Raw genomic sequence first — 21,781 nt, 5'->3', positions numbered from 1 at the left:
ATCAAAAACTATCCCCATGTAGTCTTTTGTCAGAATAAAATATTTATTAAGTTGTATTTCTTTTTTTGCATTTTATATTGAGTTTCTTGGTCACCACACTCAATTCAAACATACTCCGTAGTTTATCAATTCATTAGTCTATGCTAGTACCTATTTACCTAATCACGATGACACGCGCTATCTACATTTGAAATATTATATTCAAGTGTAAATTAAGTAATGTATACATATTTAAATTAGAAGAAACATATGGCAACCGCCATCTACATTTGAAATAACAACACGTCATATTTTCGAAATTCGAATGCTATTACTTTCGAAGTAGGTTGTGTCTGTACTGCTGTGTGCAGTGGAGACACACACCACTTACAGTTTGAATAGCTTCGAGGTAGATTGAATAAAGTTTTCAGCAAAATGCACCACTTCTTCTACTGCTTGCTATAGCTCTGTTCCTTTACGTTCAAGTTTTAGCACTTTTTACCCGAAAAGCGTTCCTTTACTTGATGTAAGCATACAATTGATATGAGAGCAGTCCACAAATTTTGCTACTTTTGCCACTTTTACAATTTTTAAAAGTAAAGGAACGGACCATATTATTGTTATTATTATATATTTGCTTTGGCATTTAGTCTTCGTTGGGGGTTAAAAACATTCCACCTGAAAATTGTTGGTATATACCTACGTCTTCAATATTTTATAAGTAGACATCGGATTTTGCATATTTTTTAATAAAAACAAGTAAAAATTGTCAGTCGGCTATCCCGACAGATATATACCCTCAGCCAATGGGAAGTGAAACCCTTACCCACGGACAGATCGAATGTATTTAAGGTCTCTTCAGAATTTTGTGGCCCATTTTTGGACATTTGAACTTGCAGACACAAATGTGGATTAGGAATTAACTGCACTAAGACACAAATGTTGAATCTTTGTGGGGGAGGTACCCTTAGGGAGGACCGATATGGACCATTTTAGAAGTTAAACTAAATTTTGACAAAATATAAAAATTGATCGAAAGTTTGGACTAGAGTTGTGCCAAAGGAACTATATGGAACTATCTAGTTCACTTCGCAGTTCCAATGGGCCACATTTTTTCTTTGAACAAACTGCGTATACTTAAAATTGCACATTATATTTCATGATGTTACTTATACGTGTTGGAACTGGTACAAGGAACTAGGAACTACCAACCAAATTGGTTGCCCCATTCAAGTGATTTCGTCTTAGCATTTTAGTGATATTTTTTTAAATATTGGGGAGAAGTACCGGAAGTTGTGGACCGGTATTGCCCCATGAAACTAAGTTTGGATATAATATAACGAAGACCAAATATGGTGACATAGGGATTTTTTACGCCTTCCGAACTGTTTTCCGAAGAAATATGGAATTGCACCTGAAACAATTTTTACCGTCGTAATGAAGGTAGCGATTGCAAATCGCTTTAACAAAAATCAAAGCGATCCGAGAGCAGCTCTTAAAGTGAACTTATCCGAAATTTTGTGTGAGAGGTACCAGAAGGAGTAGACAAATATAGTCCATATTCGTACCTGATCTATATCTGGTAGATATATTAAGATGTGCAAAGTATGGATTACATCGGTCACTCCCTTCAAGAGTGCGCACAATTTTTCCGAACATTTTTGAACGTTTGAGGGGGAGGTACCTGAAGGGGTGGACCGATATGGCTTATCTTCGAACTTAAACTATGTTTGGACAAAATATTACGAAGGCCAAATTTTGGACCGAATAGCCAGATCCGTTCGAGAGTTATCTTGTGCTCCATCCACTACACCCGGTGTTATAGTGGCCTTTTGCATCTTTCAGGCTATTTTCTCAGGAAGTATGAACTTGCCCCTGATTAAACTTGTACCGTCGTATGGGCGGCAATGAATACAAGTTGTTGCAACAAACATCAAAGCGATTGCAGAACTGGTCCTAATCTGAACATATCCGAAATTTTGTGTGGGAGGTACCCGAAGGAGTCAACCGATTGAGTCCATTTTGGAACCTCATCTAAGTTTAGTAGAAATTGCATGTGCAAAGTATGGATCAAATCGGTTACTTCCTTCAAGAGTTATCGTGCGCACAAATTTTCCAAACATTTTCGAACTTTTGTGGGGTAGGTACCGGAGTAGACCGATATAGGACATCTTCGAACTTAAACTAAGTTTGGACAAAATATTCGTTTGGATCGAATCGAAGGCGTTAATAATAGTCCGTTGTTTCATAAATACGCTTAGAATATAGCTATTTTTTCTCATTTTATACCCTCAGCATTTATGCTAACGAGGGTATATACACTTTCATACGGGCAAAATGTGCCTCATCGAAATAATGGTTTTAGACCCCAAGTATGTTTGGATGACAATTTCGAGTCGATTTAGCAATGTCCGTCCGTCTGTCTGTCCGTCTGGCTGGCTGGTGTGCACGATAACTCTCGAACGGATGAGCCGATTGGGTCCGATTTGGCGATTTGGCTTTCGTAATATGTTGTCCAAACTTAACTTTAAGTTCGAAGATGGGTTATATCGGTCCACTCCTTCCGGTACCTACCCCACAAAAGTTCAAAAATGTTCGGAAAATTTGTGCGCACGATAACTCTTGAAGGGAGAAACTGATGTGGTCCATACTTTGCATATCGTGAAATTTTTACCAGACTTAGATGAGGTTCCAATAAGGACTCAATCGGTCCACTCCTTCGGGTACCTCCCACACAAAATTTCGGAAAAGTTCAGTTTAGGACTAGCTTCGGTTTTTTTTGTAACATCTTGTATTCACCTCCTCCCATACGACGGTACAAGTTTTAAAAGGGGCAAGTCCATACTTTCTGAGAAAATAGCCTGAAAATACAAAAAACCCTATAACACCGTGTGTAGGGGTTGGAGCGCAAGATAACTCTCGAACGGATCTGCCGATTTGGTCCAAAATTTGACCTTCGTCATATTTTGTCTAAACTTAGCTTAAGTTCGAAGATAAGCCATATCGGTACACTCCGTCAGGTACCTCCCCCACAAAAGTTAAAAAATTTTCGGAAAAATTGTGCGCACCATAAGTCTTGAAGGGAGTGACCGATGTGGTCCATACATTACACACCCTAATATATCTAACAGATGTATATCAGTTTTGAATATGGATTATATTTGTCCACTCCTTTGCGTACTTCCCAAATAAAATTTCGGATAAGTTCACTTTAAGACCTGCTATCGAATCACTTTTTTTCTGTTGAAGCCATATGCATTCGCTGCCTCAATTACGACCGTAAAAGTTTTTTCAGGGGCAAGTCCATTCTTCTTGATAAAACTGCCCGAAAGGTGTAAAAACCCCATAGCACCATAGGTAGTAGCTGAAGAGCACTATAACAATCGAACTGATCAACCGATTTGGTCCAAAATTTGGCTTTCGTCATATTTTGTCCAAACTTAGTCTCAGTTCGAAGATGGGCAACAACTTCCGCCTCAATATTTAAAAAATTTCACTACAAATGCAAAATGAAATGCACAATGTCTCTTGAAAGGGGCAACCAATTTGTTCAAAACTTTGGATCTCCTAATATGTTCTCCAAATTCAGTTTAACTTCCAAAATGCCCGATATCAATTTTCTAGTCCAAAATTTATGCGATGACCCACTGAAATGACCAGTGGGCGCGATATCTATCAAAAATAAGATCAACTTTCGTAATGGTCTATGCCGGTCCATCCTTCTAGGTACCTCCTCCCCAACACTTTTGAATTTTAATTCTAATCCACATTTTTGTCGGCAAGTTCAAATGTCCAAAAAGGGCCACAAAATTCTGAATAGACCTTAAATAATTCGATCTGTCCTTAGATGATAGTTTAAATACAGATTGGCTGAGGGTATATCTCTGTCGGCAAAGCCGACGGATACATTTTTACTTGTTAAATACAATTTTTTCTTCACAATTAGTCATGTTTGTGAGGCTTATTCTCCTTAAGAACCACGAGAAATGGAAAAAATAAGTTGAGTTTCGAGAAGTGTGGAAGGTTTTGAAGCGATTTGCAATTTTAAATTTTTAAAACGATTTCATGAATTTTTTGATTTTTGTCGTTGGGCGCATCCACTGTGCACTGGGATCTCAAAGTTTCCATGGGCCCTATATGGTAACATGGGGCGCCTTCGCCACGTTTTTGTTAAAAATGTTCTCATATGGACATCGTTAAATTTTTTTCAAATATTATTTTTGGTAAAAATATTATCATATCTTGAATATAAGTTTCGATATGTGAATGGTTATAATTTTGTTATTAAAATATTATTTTTGAGAATTTACAAAATGTCTACAAAGTGGCGAAGCCTCCCCACGTGCTCTAAAACTGCAATATACCATACTTCTTCCTTAAATATCAACATTATGCGAAAATGGAACATGTTTTCTATTGAATAATCAAAAATAAATTCACAAAAAGAACCAGAGTCTAGTACTTAATTGAAATAGGTCCCTTGAATTTAGGTACAAAAATCATAATATTACTAAAACAAGATACGTTTAGGATAATATTTGATTTTAACTTGACATTATAGTGTGGTATATCTACGGCATAAAGAATTTAAGTTAAACATGACAAATTTCTAAAATTAACCCATCACACCCCTATCATGGCGTAGGCGCCCCACCCTTTAAATATTTCATATATATATATAAAAATGGTGTAAAAAAATGTATAGTAATTCATAAAATGAGAACGGCTAGGCCGATTTCTGTAAAATTTTTTGTCAGTTATTCGTATTTTCGAGGAGAAGGTCTTTACGAAAGAAAATTTTGGGAAATCTCTCTGGAAAAGTCGGAAAATTTGAAAAATCGAAAATTGAGTTTTTGTATGCAATTTTATTCCTTAATAGCGAGACGAAGTTCGCCGGGTCCGCTAGTATTTCATAAAATTACTATATTGAAATTTGTAATTGATTTTTTCATGCGAATTATTGGCATTTATAATCTTCAGTAATTGGCTTCTAACGGTATAAAATATGTTTTTGATATGACAAAAGGTAAAGAAGATATCACAAAACATACCTACCATAATTATTTTTCCCAATACCCTGAAAACACAAAACCGCGTGCGTCCGCTATCATACCTATGACACAACTGTTATGTTTTGAGAGATGATAGATCTACATTAAACTCACAATTTTTCCTTTCACGGAATTTTTCTATCATTTGTAGTTTGCGAGAAAATCGGCGATGGCGTAGCCGACCCAGTGGCGAAGGCGCCCCATGTTACCATATATGTATAGCTAATAATAACATCTGACTCGATTTTCATTTTTTTTTTTTTTTTTTTTTGTAGAATTAATTGTTTAACCCCAGAAATTAACTGGTAAAATATTTTTTAATCAATTGGGCATAAATGTGGTCAGTAGATCGATTTCGTGAAAATTCGCCTTTGCCATACAAATTACTATGGAAACTTTGGGGCCCCCCAAGTGGCACGTGTTAACATATTCCGATTGTACTCAAAATTTTGCAATCTTAAAATCTAATAAAACTAAACACTTTAGGGGGTGCCGTACAGGGTTTCGGAGTCGAGGAATTTTTGGATCGACTCAAGACCAATTTTTTTCACGACTCCGGCTCCGACTCCGGGTCGACCTCGAGTGTAATATAATAATGTAATAATTTTAACTTTTTCCTATATTTTGGCCCATATAGGCTAATCTGTTGGGTTTTCCTAACATATTCTTTAAAAAGAGCATCCGTTCGGATATAATACTCAACTACAGAACATATGTATATGGCAAATAACAAAATTCCTTTGCAATTCCATTTGAAAAAAATTAAAAAATTTTTTTGCGAGCACATCTACGATTTTTGGTATAGAGTTAAAGGAAAAAAATCTGGTTTCAAATCTGCTCGCGTTCACGAAATTGGCCGATGCGCGCAAAAGTTAGAGCGGCTTTTATCCTCTTATAAAGAAAAAATATTTTAAAATTTCTTATTTTTTGTATTGAGAAAATGTGAGCATATATCAGTAACAGCATTTGATATCCATCCGTAGATGCACCAAAATTTCCAAAATGTGTTTTTATTTTCGCGGAAAATCAAAAAAAAAAAATCTGACAATAAATTCAAATTATACTAACTCAGAGTCCGTATAAACCTCTAAAAAATAAATTAAAAATACGTACAGAAACTAGACAACGCGTAAAAAAATGTGAAACCAAATTTATAAACATTAGCTTTATAAATTGCATATTATAACAACAACAAAATAGAAACAACTCATTGTTGGAAAATATTGTTACAAATATATTTTTTGGTTTGTTTCGAAAAATTAGAAAAAAAATATTTGAGAGTTATCCAACTATTTCGCTAAAATCTAATATGTATTAAATTATTCTGCTAAAACTTTATCAAAATATATGGTGAAAGCTTAACTGCTTACTGAGATTACTTATAAGGATAGGAAATTAAGAGTAATATCGAAATTACTATCATTAAAAAGATATGAAAATTAAAAAGCCTGTAACTCGCGAATTAGTTAAAGTCGGTTGATGCGCATCCGATTTTGGATAAAGCGAATCAATCTCTTTCAATATTTATGCATATTTCGATGTTTCACTCAGCGGCCATTGTGTGCCGCCAGTTGCATCATGCACTGCAAAAAACCTTAAAGTTGGTAAAAGTCGCGCAATGTGCATACGATTTTGATGCGCATCCGGTTTCATCAGCGCCCATCAAAAATACGTCAATATACACCTATTTCAAATAGATTCTTCAAAAACCGCGGATGTGCCTCCACATTACATTTTTGGCGAAATACCCATATTACTCGCGTATCTCTGTTTTTTTATGACACGTGTTTTCGCAAATATTATAATCGCGAGTAAAGGATTCCGTTTATGTAAAAAATTTTAAAGAAAATCGCGGTTTAGTACGCGGATTTGTCAAAATATATTTTTGCTGATTATCCGATTTTCAAGGTATCTATATCCGCGGTTTTAGTAGATGAATTCGATCGCGGAAGGCTTTATTAGAACCGTCGCGTAAAAAAACTAAATTCACGCGGGTTTCAAAGGAAATTGAATGACAGTTGTAAATTTTACACGCAAAAAATATGCTATATTTTTGCCCATGGAGTATTCTGTGATTCATAGGACTATAAAATGTAAGGTTAAGCCAGAAATCGCATGGGAACATAAAAAAACTTGTTGGCTTCAACCCATTTTTCTACATTGATGCCAACACAGCTTCCACGAAAATTAATTTTAATGGTCGACATTATGGGATCCCTCCTAAAACATTTCATTTTAAAGAATTGTAGTCATACTTTATAGAATATGTTAACAGTTCGCGAATTCTGAAAGGGTGAAACTCGGATTCATCGATTGCAAAACATTTTTGTTATTTACCATATATGAAGTAAAATTAAAACCTATATTGTTTCGTCTGAATCTTACTTTAAATAACGGCAAAAAATACAAGATACAAAGTATATGTCGGTTTTGTCGGTTTTTTGCACGAGTATACTCTAAAAGGAACTCTTCCCAGTGAAAAATTTCAAGTTTTTAAAATATGTTAAAATGAAGGGGCAACAGAAAACATAAGGCCTATATGCGATAAAACTTATAAGCAATTCATGACCAGGTTTTAAAATGGAAGTAAGCCAACATTTTATTTTGATGATTTTGCCTAATTATCCAACCGAAATGGCTGCGGGTTTACAACTTTCCTTCAGAGATTTGTTGGTATAGGTCCATGTCTTCATATAGCCTCCATAGAATGGTACATCCCGATTTTCGGTATTTTCAAGGCTGTGGCCTAAAATGGATCAAATTTGGTATTTAGTCTTCCATGGGGGTATTAAATATTCTAGAAGAGAATTATAAATATATTTTCATGTCGTCATACAGCCCCCATAAAAGCGTACTTCTCGATTTTTTTTATTTTTAGGATTGCGCTCTCAATAATCGAAACTGCTGAAATTTGGTATTTAGTCTTCGTTTGGGGTTGTACAATTTTCCACCTAAAATTTTTCAATCGAATCAATCGAAATTACTGCAATTTGGTATTTAGTCTTCGTTGTAGTTACAAAATGTTCCCCCAGAAATTTCTCGCTAGAAGCCTTCGTAGAACGGTACTCCCTATTTTCGTGATGTTGAAATTATTCTTCGCTAAGGTTACAGAACATTGCAAAAAATCAGACAGTATACCCACTAAACAATTTTTGCCGAAATCGTACCGAATTCGGACGAAATCTCTGCACAAGTTTCCATTTCTGATGCCGTCTTCGCATGCAAAACATGTCCGTTTTTGTGTGAAGCGGTTCGCAGAATTCGGAACAATTTGTCGAGGGAAATTCGAAAAGAGCTTTCGAGTTTCCACAAAAATTAGTTTCGAATTCTGAAGAAATTTCGTAAAAAAATCTGAAGTAAATTGTGATTTTCGTAACAATCTCGGACAAAACACTGAAGAAGTATTCGAAAATGTGCAGAAAATGGAATACATTTCGGAGATGTGTTTCGAGATTCTGGAAAGTTTCGGAACTTATTCTAAAAAATTTGCTGTATTCTATCTGAAAGTCGGAAACTATTCTGATGTTTCATTAGATGTTCCAAATATATTCGCCCAAAATTCTTAATCTTTATTCGGATTTGATTCGAATATCTTGCAAGTTAAATAAGAACTTCTTTATTTAAGCTATATACCTATGTTCATAATTACAATGTGGATTTATTATATTATTCACCGCTGCTGCCCGCAAAAATTGCAAAATTATAGTCGCAGTCCTTCCTGATAAAGTTTTCGAATGCTTTTATTTTTCTAAAATATAATTAAAAATATTGATTATTCCTTTATGTGTTTGCAAACTTACAATTTCAATTTGCGATTTAAATCACAAAATAACTTGTTCCGCTACGTCTTTGCCAATTAACAGTTGCTAAATAACTAAAAAAACAAACCACAGCATGCAAACAAAACAAAAACTCTACCTTGTCTTTGTAGTTCTTAAAATAATCTCTCTGGGAATTTACTAGCGAGAATGAGAAATGAATCAAAATTTCCCATCAGAGAATGTGCAGAATATTGGCAGATTTTCGAAAACAAGCACAAGAAAATGTGCAGAGATTCCTTAAAAAAAATGGCTGATAATAGGTTCAACTTCTGAAGGAAATTTTGAGAAATCGGAATATTTTCTGATCATACATTGGAAAAACTCTTAAAAAAATCTGACATCAGAGCGCTCGGCAACAATTGTTTAGTGGGTAGGTCCACGGTATAGCCCCCAAATATATTTGTAGCCCTCATTTCTGTTTTTCTTGAAATTTTAAGTCACAAGTGTCTATCGAATGGGTTGTTAATTTGAATTTTGCGTTCCCAGAAGATAGAAAACTTACTCACAAAAAACTATCCATATATGTATATCTAGGCTAGGCCTATCCTCCACGAACCGGTATTGCCCAATCTTATGTTTTTCAAGGGTTTTTTATTAAGGTTTCGAACCGAATTCCGTTAACGGCCGTTCTTACTTGTTATTAAAGCGCTTTACGGTGCCAACTCAAGATCGAAAACTGATAAACATCAATACCTAGTACGTTGTCGATAGATTTTGTAAAAATATTAGATTTTACGGAAATGGTAGCCAGAAAAAGGCAAACATTCAATTGATGGCTTAAAAAACTGAAGTTTTTGTTCATATATAAAACGGACAAACAAAATTTGAAAAATAAAATCAATCAATTAATTATTAGATTTTGATGTCCTTATTATTTTTTTATAACTAGGATTTTGTAAAAGCTCACCATAATATCATATAAGGATATGAGGTTGTAAAAAATTCATAACCCTAGCAAGCGTCTGAAATTCATACGTAGTTGAGCCGCTCAGTGCACACATTGATTAACTCTACTTTTAAAAATTTTAAATTGAAATGTCAAAGCTTAGAAGACGTTAAATCTCCAATTATAATTCGATTGTCATAGATCTTTCCTTTTGGTTTCAAAAAATAAAAGGATCAATTGGACCAAAAATATTCTCGACTCGCTTCTTGTGACTAAAATAAAGATGAAAAGACTAGACTTCAAAGGATAGTAAATATGATGTAAATCTTCCTCTAACTTAGTATAATATACCGTTTGCTTGTATGTTTTGCGAAAAACATAATATAACTATAAATAATGATTTTTGAAAAAAATTTTGGTGTCTCGAATTTAATGTTATATTTCTATAATGTAAAAGAAAATTTGCCCGGAGTCGGAGTCGAGTTATTTTTTCGACTCAGACTCCGACTCCAGCAAAATTGCTCGACTCCGACTTGTAGACTCCGACTCCGAAACCCTGGTGCCGTATAAAAAATCCAACATCGATTTTTCCCCTTGAGTTTGTGACGACGTATTTTCTACTTTGAAGCTGGGGTAGGTTCAGCGGGGCCAGGGTCGTCACAAAAATTTATTTTGATTTAGAGACATTAGAGAGAGAAACACATCAGTTGATTTCCTTTTTTCATAATACGTTATAAACACACTTTATTAACTATTTTTATCACAATAACACTACACATATTTAACACTGCATCGTTGTTCTGAACCTAAATATACTGGTACATAGATGGCCGGGCAAGTTTATACGAAGCAATTTTGGCACGAGATGATATGCTGGATGAGTCAGGTTTGATGTGGCTTGGACTCGAGACAAGGCGGTAGGCACAGGCTTCAGCGCAGCAGCGGCGCGTGAATATGACGTTGATTCGTTGAATGACGACTGTGTAATTGGCATATGGTTTGGCACAGCCGTGGCCCGACAAATGCTGGAGGCACGACGATTTGCAGCGACGTAAGCACATCAACGGCGTCCGGATGTAGCAGTGGCGGTCGGGTACGCGCTGAGGTATTGTCGAAGTTCGTTTTTACAACCCCACTCGACGAGACAAACACTAATTCTTCTGCGCGTCGAGGTTCGTTTGCACCCCACTCGACGAGACAGACACTATTTCTACGGTGCGTCGAGGTTCGTTTTACAACCCCACTCGACGAGGCAGACACTATTTCTATAATGCGTCGAGGTTCGTTTTACAACCCCACTCGACGGGACAACACTAATTCTTCTGTGCGTCGAGGTTCGTTTTACAACCCCACTCGACGAGGCAGACACTATTTCTATAATGCGTCGAGGTTCGTTTTACAACCCCATTCGACGGGACAACACTAATTCTTCTGTGCGTCGAGGTTCGTTTTACAACCCCACTCGACGAGGCATACACTATTTCTATAATGCGTCAAGGTTCGTTTTACAACCCCACTCGACGGGACAACACTAATTCTTCTGTGCGTCGAGGTTCGTTTGCACCCCACTCGACGAGACAGACACTATTTCTACAATGCGTCGAGGTTCGTTTTACAAGCACACTCGACGAGACAGACGCTATTTCTACAATGCGTCGAGGTTCGTTTTACAACCCCACTCGACGGGACAAACACTAATTCTTCTACGTGTCGAGGTTCGTTTTCACACCACTCGACTACGTAGAAACTAGGGATAGGTAAGTCGACTTTCGGTTAATCGGCGTTTTGCAGTCAAAAATTTAAAAATCGTAGTCGACTTTTGTCTGGAGGGAAAATCGCATAATCGATTATCTTATGATCGATTTTCGAGTTTGCCCATAGATTGGGGACTTGGCGGTTTTACACATTTGGCGGTTTTACAGTTTCAAAAGAAAACTCGAAAATCGACGAATAGTCGATTATAATCGATTTTCTGCGGTTATAAAAAAGTCGAGTTTTAAGCCAACTGAAATAATCGCAATACCGAAAAATCGCATTTTTAGTTTTAGACCAAAATCGAAAAGTCGATTATTGCTTTCCATTACCTATCCCTAGTAGAAACTACATCTACTCTATTTTCCACAGAGTCAAGGTTTTGTTTTGCAACACCACTTGACTACGCAGAAACTACCATCTACTCTACTCCCACAAAAGCCAAGGTTTTGTTTTCACACCACTTGACTCAACAACCGCCAACAGACGACTGCCCCGATTGTCTCTGAAGCACCTCCTTTTATACCTGCTGATGATGCCAGCTGACTGCTTGTTGGCAGATTGTTTATGTTCGTCCGCATTGCCGCTAGGAGGACTCATTCATCAGGTTAATGCTCTTCGTCACCACTAGAGGGCATTTCGCCCGTTAAATTTGAATTTAACATTTGAAATAATTACAGTTTAATATAGCATCACTATTTAATGTAATCAAAAACGAGTACCCACGACTTTTGAGCGTTACAAGTTAAAACCAGTCTAAAACATAGACTAATAAATTCATAGACAAAGAGATTGTAGTGTGCTTCTTTTTCGTAGGTGTCGCCGGTATGCAAAGTACCTAATCTTTTCACACAATTACACAATGTTTTGGGGCAAATTACAATATTTTTTTGGATTTGTTTACATGAGGATGTAGATCTGGCCAAAGATTATCCATATTTTGTCTTTTATCAGAATAAATAGTTTAAAATCTATAGTAAATTTAAATAAAACTACTAACGCCATCTACCAATTTTCGAAAATTTCGAAGATAAATGCTGAGAGCAAATAAATGTCTATGAATTTATTAGTCTATGTCTAAAATACAATCAAAACGAAAACATGTGTGAATGCATGAGTGAAAAAAGCAACAACCAAATGATGTTTATCGTACAGTGTGCGTGAGGGAGAAAAGCAAATGCAAAGACAACTCAGTGGGATTGCTGAGTATATTGTCTTTGCAAAAATGTGCATCCATGGATTAAAGCCAATAGATGGATTTTGGGGGAAATATGTATAATAGACTTATGGCTTCTATAACACTTTATTGTATACTATATTATTACTTACCAATTCATACCAAATATGCAAACAATTTAAATTGTATGTTCCAAAGTATTTGTTGTTGTTTTTTATTTGATACTGTTTGTTATTCATGTGTGGGTTATGTTTCATTCAATTACAGGTTATTTTTCTATAGAAGACAATAGTAGTACAACAGTTCAATACAGTACTGCAACAAAGTATGTATACGGCATATATGCTTGCTATGGTTTTGTAACAGCATTTTCAATGCAATACATACACATCTGTTTAGACATTCAGAGAAAGTGGAAAATTTAAAATTATCTATTTCAATATATGTATTTTGATTTGTTTCTTCTGTATGTATATTATGATTATGTGTTTTTTCTTCATTTCTGTTTGTATAAGTGTTTCTTGTATATAGATATAGCTAAGTTAATATGTATATTATATGACGTTACATACATACATATTTAAGAATTTTTTCCAATTTTTTTTCAATTTATTTTTTTTAATGTATACATGTATATTTATGTTTGTATGTATGGTATATATTATTGCAACATTTTTTATTATTTTTGATTATGGAAGAAATTTAGTTAATGCCATAAGAAAATTCATATTTGCTTTTTAAATGGATTTCAAAATAATTTTTATAAAAAGTTACATACAGTATCGGCCAAAACTAAAGCACCCCCTCAGTAAATTTTTTTGAAATGATAATTTTTTTATGAAAACTAAATTATAAAATTATTTTTTATATTTCTTTTTATTTATTTAAATCTTTCTAATTGAAATATACAAAAATAAGGAGATCAGAATTTATTAAACAAAAGTTAAAATCCAAAAAACATTTTAGGTCGCAAATATAAGCGGACAAAACTAAAGCACCCCCCATTTGATTAACAGCAAAAACTATTGAAATCAATATTTCGTTGCTTATCCTCTATTCTGGATGATACAATCTCATCTTTTAGGCATAGAGGATACTAAATTATTAATTATTGCAGGCGAAATAATTGATTTTCGGAAAATTTAGCTTAAATCCCAAAAATACTGAAAATGGGAAGTTAACGTTATATGGGAGCTATACCCAAACGTGGACCCAGGTTCACGATTTTTGGTGGGTATGTTTAGTGACCACTAGGAACCCTAAGTACCAAATTACAGCTAATTTAGTAGGAAAATGTGGCTTAAATATCCGAAATACCGAAGATCGGAAGGTACCGCTATAAGGGGGCTATACCAAAACATTAGCCGATATTGTTCATATTCATCTAAAAATGATGCTACAGCATCCACTAGTCAAATACAATACGCTAACGTTTAAAAATTAGCAAAAGAACGAATTGCAGAAGAACGATAGACGCCGGCTTATTCAGTCGACGACCAGCAAAAAACCTTCCGCCTCCATGTTTTACAGCGTCTTTGCAATATTTAGGATTTAACGGTTGCCCAGTTGAACTGTTTTCCGATGAATATATGTTTAATTTAAAGTATTCAGATGGTAAAAGGCTTGGACCAAATGGGCAACCGTTAAATTCTAAATATTACAAAGACGCTGTAAAACATGGAGGCGGAAGGTTTTTTGCTGGTCGTCGACTGAATAAGCCGGCGTCTATCGTTCTTTTGCAATTCGTTCTTTTGCTAATTTTTAAACGTTAGCGTATTGTATTTGACTAGTGGATGCTGTAGCATCATTTTTGGATGAATATGAACAATATCGGCTAATGTTTTGGTATAGCCCCCTTATAGCGGTACCTTCCGATCTTCGGTATTTCGGATATTTAAGCCACATTTTCCTACTAAATTAGCTGTAATTTGGTACTTAGGGTTCCTAGTGGTCACTAAACATACCCACCAAAAATCGTGAACCTGGGTCCACGTTTGGGTATAGCTCCCATATAACGTTAACTTCCCATTTTCAGTATTTTTGGGATTTAAGCTAAATTTTCCGAAAATCAATTATTTCGCCTGCAGTAATTAATAATTTAGTATCCTCTATGCCTAAAAGATGTGATTGTATCATCCAGAATAGAGGATAAGCAACGAAATATTGATTTCAATAGTTTTTGCTCTACCTCAAATGGGGGGGGGGGGGGTGCTTTAGTTTTGTCCGCTTATATTTGCGACCTAAAATGTTTTTTGAATTTTAACTTTTGTTTATTAAATTCTGATCTCCTTATTTTTGTATATTTCAATTATAACGATATAAATAAATAAAAAGAAAAATAAAAAATAAATTTATAATTTAGTTTTCATAAAAAAATTATCATTTCAAAAAAATTTACTGAGGGGGTGCTTTAGTTTTGGCCGATACTGTATGTATATTTGCAGCAAAACCATCATTAGTTCCTAAATGCATATGGAGGACATTATTTCCAGGAGAATCATTATAATGTCATTATTGTATTTTACCGGAAGGAACGGAAAGCAATGAAAAATATATGTCATTATCTCGGCTTTTAACAAAGTTCTTCCTAAATCAAAATTCTTTTAATTTCTTTAATATTATTTTTTTAGATTTTACATCATTTAGAAATAGATTTTTTTTTTAGTTTTAGTATGTGTGTTGTATATATAGCAGGCCCAGTTATTATATATGTATGTATTTATATAAATATACATCTAAGATAGATATAGTCAATAAAGATTTCATTTTCAATATTTTACTTTGGTTTGTTATTTTTGGATTTTTTTGGTTTTCTTTGTTTTGTTTTGTTGTTTTCATCTAATTCCTGAAATATGTCAATAGTTTTTGTTCAGTTTCTTGTTTTTGTTGTAGTTGTAAATGTATAGCAAAGTTATTATTCCTTGTTTTTGTTTGCCGTACTAAACTAATGAAAACTCGAATTCATAAATCGGTGAGAGACAGTAGACAGTAGACAAGGTCTATTAGATGTTTACTACCCTACATCTGGCATAACGGCATAGGGTCTACTAAGGTGTAGAGTATGTTAGTTTCTTTGTGTGTATGTTTGTATGTGTAAATAGAACGTTTCCTTATTTGGTTTGAGTAGTGTTAGAATTGTTGTCGGTGGGTGTTTTGTTGTTGATTTTTTTTTTTCAATATTTATACTAGCTGTGTTTTTGTTATAGTTTCTTAACAAAATTTCAATTTCTTGTTGTTTTCGGTTTACATACAACAATTTTCGAAATTTTATTTTCACGGAAAATTTTATTTAATTCAATTATTTTATATTATATACGAATGCAACGTAACTACTTTTGGGCATATTAACATATTTTCAATATTTGCCATGTGGTATAAAGAACACTGTTCTATAGAAAAGCTTCCGATCATTGATTTGAATAGTGAAAATAATGCAAATATAATTTTTAATAAATCGCAGCGCCATAGAAAAGGAATGTATCAAAAATAAAAAGACTAGAGGATGCGGTGTACGCGTCCAGTAGGAGATACAGTCGAACTTCTCTATAACGAGCTTCCCTATAACGAAGAAAAATTGAAAACCCAGTTTTTTTTAGCCCATTCTCACCTATTTGAACCTCTCTATAACGAACTTCTATATAACGAAGTATTTTAATTGCACAAGTGGGAATTCTCACACAAAATAACCTCCCTATAAAGATTTTTTTTCTCTTTGAAGTTTACACAATAAACGAAAAACAAAACACATTCATAACGCTCTTTTTATTAAAGTGTACACTAAACAAGTAAGAAAGTATCATTCAGCTTTACTGCCGGATTTATACCCTCAGGCACTGACCAAAAAAAAAAAAAAAAAATACACAATAATAGTGCCGTATATAAAACATATTGATTTTGTACGAAGGGTACTAAAAACCTTCTGGCCTAGGCAGCTCGCAGTTTCGCCAGGTGTCATTTGACATTTTTATACTCTCAGCCTTTAGGCTAACTTTGATACGACCAAAAATGTGCCTCATCGAAATAATGGTTTTAGACCCCAAGTATGTTTGTACGATATCCGTTTCAGACAATTTTGAGTCGATCTAGCAATGTCCGTCCGTCTGTCTGTCTGGCTGGCTCGTGCGAACGATAACTCTCGAACGGATCAATCGATTCAGTTCAAATTGTGGGTATCGAAATACATATTTTGTCCAGATTTGATTTAAGTTCGAAGATTGGACATATCGGTCCACTCCTTCAGGTACCTCCCCCACAAAAGTTCCAAAATGTTCGGAAAAATTGTGCGCACGATTAATCTTGAAGGGAGTAATCGAATTAGTCCATACTTTGCACATCGTGACATTTCTACCAGACATAGATGAGGTTCCAATATGGACCCTTTTGTCCACTCTTTCGGGTACCTCCCACACAAAATGTTGCTTAAGTGCAGTTTAAGGCCTGCTCTCGAATCGCTCTGATTTTTGTTGCAGCCACTTATATTCACTACCCCCATTACGACGATATAATTTCTTTCAGGAGCGAGTCCATACTTCCTCTGAAATCAGCACGAAAACTGCAAACAACCCATATAATACCATGTGTCGTAGTTGGAGCGCACGATAACTCTCGAACGGATCAACATATTTGGTTCAAATTTTGGGTCTTTCAATATTTTGGTCAAACTTAGTTTAAGTTCGAAGATAGACCATATCGATCCAATCCTTCCGGTACCTCCCCCACAAAGGTTAATTTTTCGCCAAGATTGTGGGCATGATAACTTTAGGATGGAGTAACCGAATTGAGTCAAACTTTGCTATTGGTAATATTACTTTCAGGAATAGATCGGATTCTAATACGGACTATATCGGTCCACTCATTTGGGTACCTCCCACACAAAATTTAGAAAAAGTATAGTTTAACAACTCCTCTCTGATCTTATTAATTTGTGATGCAGCAGGTTGCACTTGCGGCCCCTGTTACGACGTTGTATTTTTTTTCGTTGGCAAGTCCACACTTCCTGAGATAATGACCCAAAAAGGTCCAGAAAATCCCACCGGCATCACCTAAACTGGCTAATGTGTAAAATAACCCTTTAAGAGAGAAATCGATTTAGCTCAAACTTTGTAAATTGAAAAGTAAATATATTTAAATTCAGAAAATTAAGTACAACATTTTTAATTATATAGTCTGTAAGGAAAATATCCATACCCCCATTATTATAAGTCATCTTTTGTTATAGTTTGGATTTACCGAACAGATTTATAGCGTTCCGGTAAAGTTAAAGTTAAAAGTGATGATTGAATTTCAAGGAGGAGCTTCTTGCCATTAACTATCAATGTGAAAATTATATTTTTTATGCCTCCAAATTAGTTTACTTTGCATTTTCAAATCCATCAGATAGTAAAAGAACACATGTAATAATGGCAAATAGACTAATAAAGAAAAAAAATTGTTTCTACAGATTTGTATTAGGTCCGAATATGTACTACATCGGAACACTCCTACGGGTACAGCCGACCCAAAGTTTGGAAAAAATGCACTCGTCTTGGATCATTCTGAATTTTGTTGCAACATGTAGTTTTTTGCGGCCCTTTCCATCCTCTAAAATTTTCCCAACACACAGTGGATCCACCCATTGGCCAAAAATGAAAAAAAATAATGTAAAAATGTTGGTACAACATCTGGCAACTCTGACAGCTATGACATGGACCTTTTTAAAAATAAATTAATTTTTGTTTCATTCGAACACGATCTTCTTAAGAATTGCTTCAAAAGTCGGAACATTTGACTAATATTTTTTGTTGTGTGTACTACCTATTTTTTAAGTGCAAGTAAATATATTCAAAATATCGCGAAACTAATACGTATAGCAAAATATTATAGTGGATTTTGAAGGAGGAGGTAATAGCTTAATTTTCATAAAAAATAGTGTTTTAGCGTGTTGTGGAATTCTAGTTAGCTGCTTATTTTCTTTGTGTATTTTGTAATGCCAATTCGATCATATACTTTAATTTGACCTAAGGTTTTAGTCATGATGCCCACCAGTGTCCACCTCGGGAATAATTTTTGAAAGTTGGTCATGGGTTTAAGATTATTCTGCATTAAAATCAGCTGCCATCTAATGCCAGACTATAAATGGTGGGTCGCTGACTAAAGCTGCCCTAGAATAGGGTTTCTATGGATATATTAGCGTATAACTCTGTTATCTGACCACGTACAATAACATAATTGACAGCAGTGGAAAGATGAAGAAATCATCTTCCAAATTTGTCTTACGTTGGACGTACGTGCCTTACCAATTTTCACTCAAAAATGTTGATGTTTTTAAACCGCTAAATTGGTTGGATTTTATGTTGTTTTGGAGATTGTTTTGTTTCCCCAAGCCTATTTTTGCATCATAAGATAATCGAGACCTTTTTTCATGTCATTTTGTATTGACAGCATAAAACAATTCTTACCGTATAACCCCTCCAGAGGGGAAAGGGGGAGAATGTAACGCTCGTGATTTCTTAAAACAATTTTCGCAGCAGCACAAAGCTGTAACCGGCGCATTGGCTTGATTTTTACACTCTAAATATTTTTGGCCATCTTCCCCATACAAGTGGATCCACTGTGCAACAGCTAAAAAACTTACAGAAGTATTGTGTTAACTTTTTTCTTCGGGTACGTGGCTGAGGGTATATCTCTGTCGGCTCAGCTGACTGATACTTTCTTACTTGTTTTTTGGAAAGTTTGACAGTTTTTAGCCTAAGCGTACCCAGGTGAGTTTGACATATGACCATGTGTTGGGTTGTTTACAGTGGCTCGATTGAGACACCTTCAAAACATGGTTTTTGAACGCTTTTACAACATCTTCTGGCGACGAAAATCGTTGACCACGCCTTTTTTTATTGATTTGCTGGAATTAAATGAAGTCATTGGATCCCCAGTCGGGGCTGTACGGCGTATGACCCATCAATTCCACGTTTTGTCCGGTCAAACTGGCGCTGGTTTGAATCGTCAATCGACAATTAATCTCCTGTTGTTCGTTTTTCGAATTGCTCAGGAGACTTCAGGCAAACAAATTGTGGTGTAATGCTCAGAATTAACCGTCGCCACACGGTCAGTATTGCCAAAGAGACAGGCGAACATTTGCTTCGAAGGTCTATTTCCATGAACATCTCTGGTTGGATTTGGCTCGCTTTCGGAGACCCAAACGGTCGATTCCTGTTTTGTTTCGGGCTTCGAAGCATAGATCCCAGATTCGTCATCTGTGATGATCTTATAAGTGCCGTTTGAAGCACCGCGATTGTTTTTATGCACAATTTCTTTACGCTAATCCACGAGATCCTTTTTTTGAGCGATTGAACAATTTTGCTGAATCTAGCTAGAAAAATCCATTTTTGCGGCCAGGTGTTCATGCAATATCGAATGTTAGTTGGTGGAATAAACATCCAAGGAGGTCTCTATCGGACGGTATTTAACATGGCGATCTTAGATTATCCGTTCACGCATGGCTTAATTTTTTTCTGGCACAAATGCCGTTTTTGGACGACCTTCGTTTTTTAGCGAGTGTCCGCCTCGATTGAATTCATTGAACCAGTTTTTCATAGTCCTATAGGATGGTCCTTTATCGACATACAAAGATTTAGTTTGATCGATGCACTCTTGCAGTGATTATTCACGTCGAATGTTGTGAAAATTTTTCGGACGAAAATGTTCACAAGTAAATTAAATTTTTTTCGCAAAGTATTTTTTTCAATTCACTGTAAAGAACCCAACACATTGTCATATGTCAAACTGACCTGAGTACGCTTAGGATAAAAACTGTCTCCAAAAAATGCCACATGACACTGCGAGTTGCCTAGGCGAGAAGATTTTTTAGTGCCCCTCGTATCACGAGTTTGCTTTAAAATCTACAGGTACCGTAATGTGAGGCTATACCAAATCATTGACATAAACCAAGCATTTTTAGTTTCTAAACTTCTTCACAAGTTTCATTATCTCAGGATTTACTCCGGAAAGAATTGTACCGTTGTAAATGAGGCCGCTAGAACAACCTACTGAAAAAAGAATCAAAACGATACGAGAGGAGCTTTTAAACTTCATTTCTTCCGAATTTTGTGTGGGAGGTAACCGAAGGAGTGGACCGATATAGTCCACGTTCCCAACCTGATACATGACTGGATAAAATAATACGATGCGCAAAGTCTGCACTTATCAAAAACTACCTGTGAGAATTATCTTGCGGATTTGACATTTTGGTTGGTGCCGTCAGGATTTCATGGAGCTTGGAGATCAGGAAGTATGGACTTGTGCAAGAAAAAAAATTGTACCGTCGTAAAGGGAGCGTGCCTAGTTGCTCGGAAATTTGACATCTAAAGGCAAACAAATGACCATTGTTTTAAAAACTCTGGTTTTCCTAGTACAGCTATAGAAGCTGCTGATATTGAAGAAAAGTATATTTCTTTGACAAAAATAGGGTCTCAATATGTACAGAAACTATATTGCGATGTTACGATTGAAGACCATGTTAATGTCAATCGCGACTCTTTAACTATGAGTTATCCCTTTTTTGGAGTCTAGAAACAATGTTCCCGATCATATTTTTTTCCATTGGCTTTGAAAAGTAAACACGCAGAGAAAGAATATTATTCGCCTTTGTTGAAACAACAATATCTATTTCTGTTCCAACAATCCATTTGTTTGGTTGAAGCATTGCAGTTGCAAATTCAAAAATACCATATTTTGCATTAAACATACGAAACAAAAACAACTTGCGAAATTCCTCAGTATTATAAAAATCATTAACAATACCTATGGTAGAAAATATCATAATCTAGAATTTTACAAAAACAATTGTCAGCCCAGAAAACCTGTTGCTGAAATTTTTGATTTGGTCGTATACAATTCTCATATACACTTTCCACATAATTTTGGTACAAATGTCACGTATAATATTATGAGCATTGACAAACACAACACATGACCAGGTTTTGCCAGGTCTAACTAATAAGACAACAAATTGAATGAAGAAACATAAACTACTCCGTTACGCTCATCCTCCAAGCACCTACCCCAAATAAGGAATTCCATAAAACCCAAACAAATAGTTAGTTTTTCAACACGACATCGAATACCGAGAGAAGAGAATAAT

Source organism: Musca autumnalis, unplaced genomic scaffold (genome assembly GCF_047663935.1).
Source record: "Musca autumnalis isolate F117 unplaced genomic scaffold, ASM4766393v1 scaffold_1, whole genome shotgun sequence".
In the NCBI taxonomy this organism is placed as follows: domain Eukaryota; kingdom Metazoa; phylum Arthropoda; class Insecta; order Diptera; family Muscidae; genus Musca; species Musca autumnalis.
The sequence above is the reverse complement of the archived record's forward strand: the minus strand, read 5'-3'. Positions refer to the sequence as shown.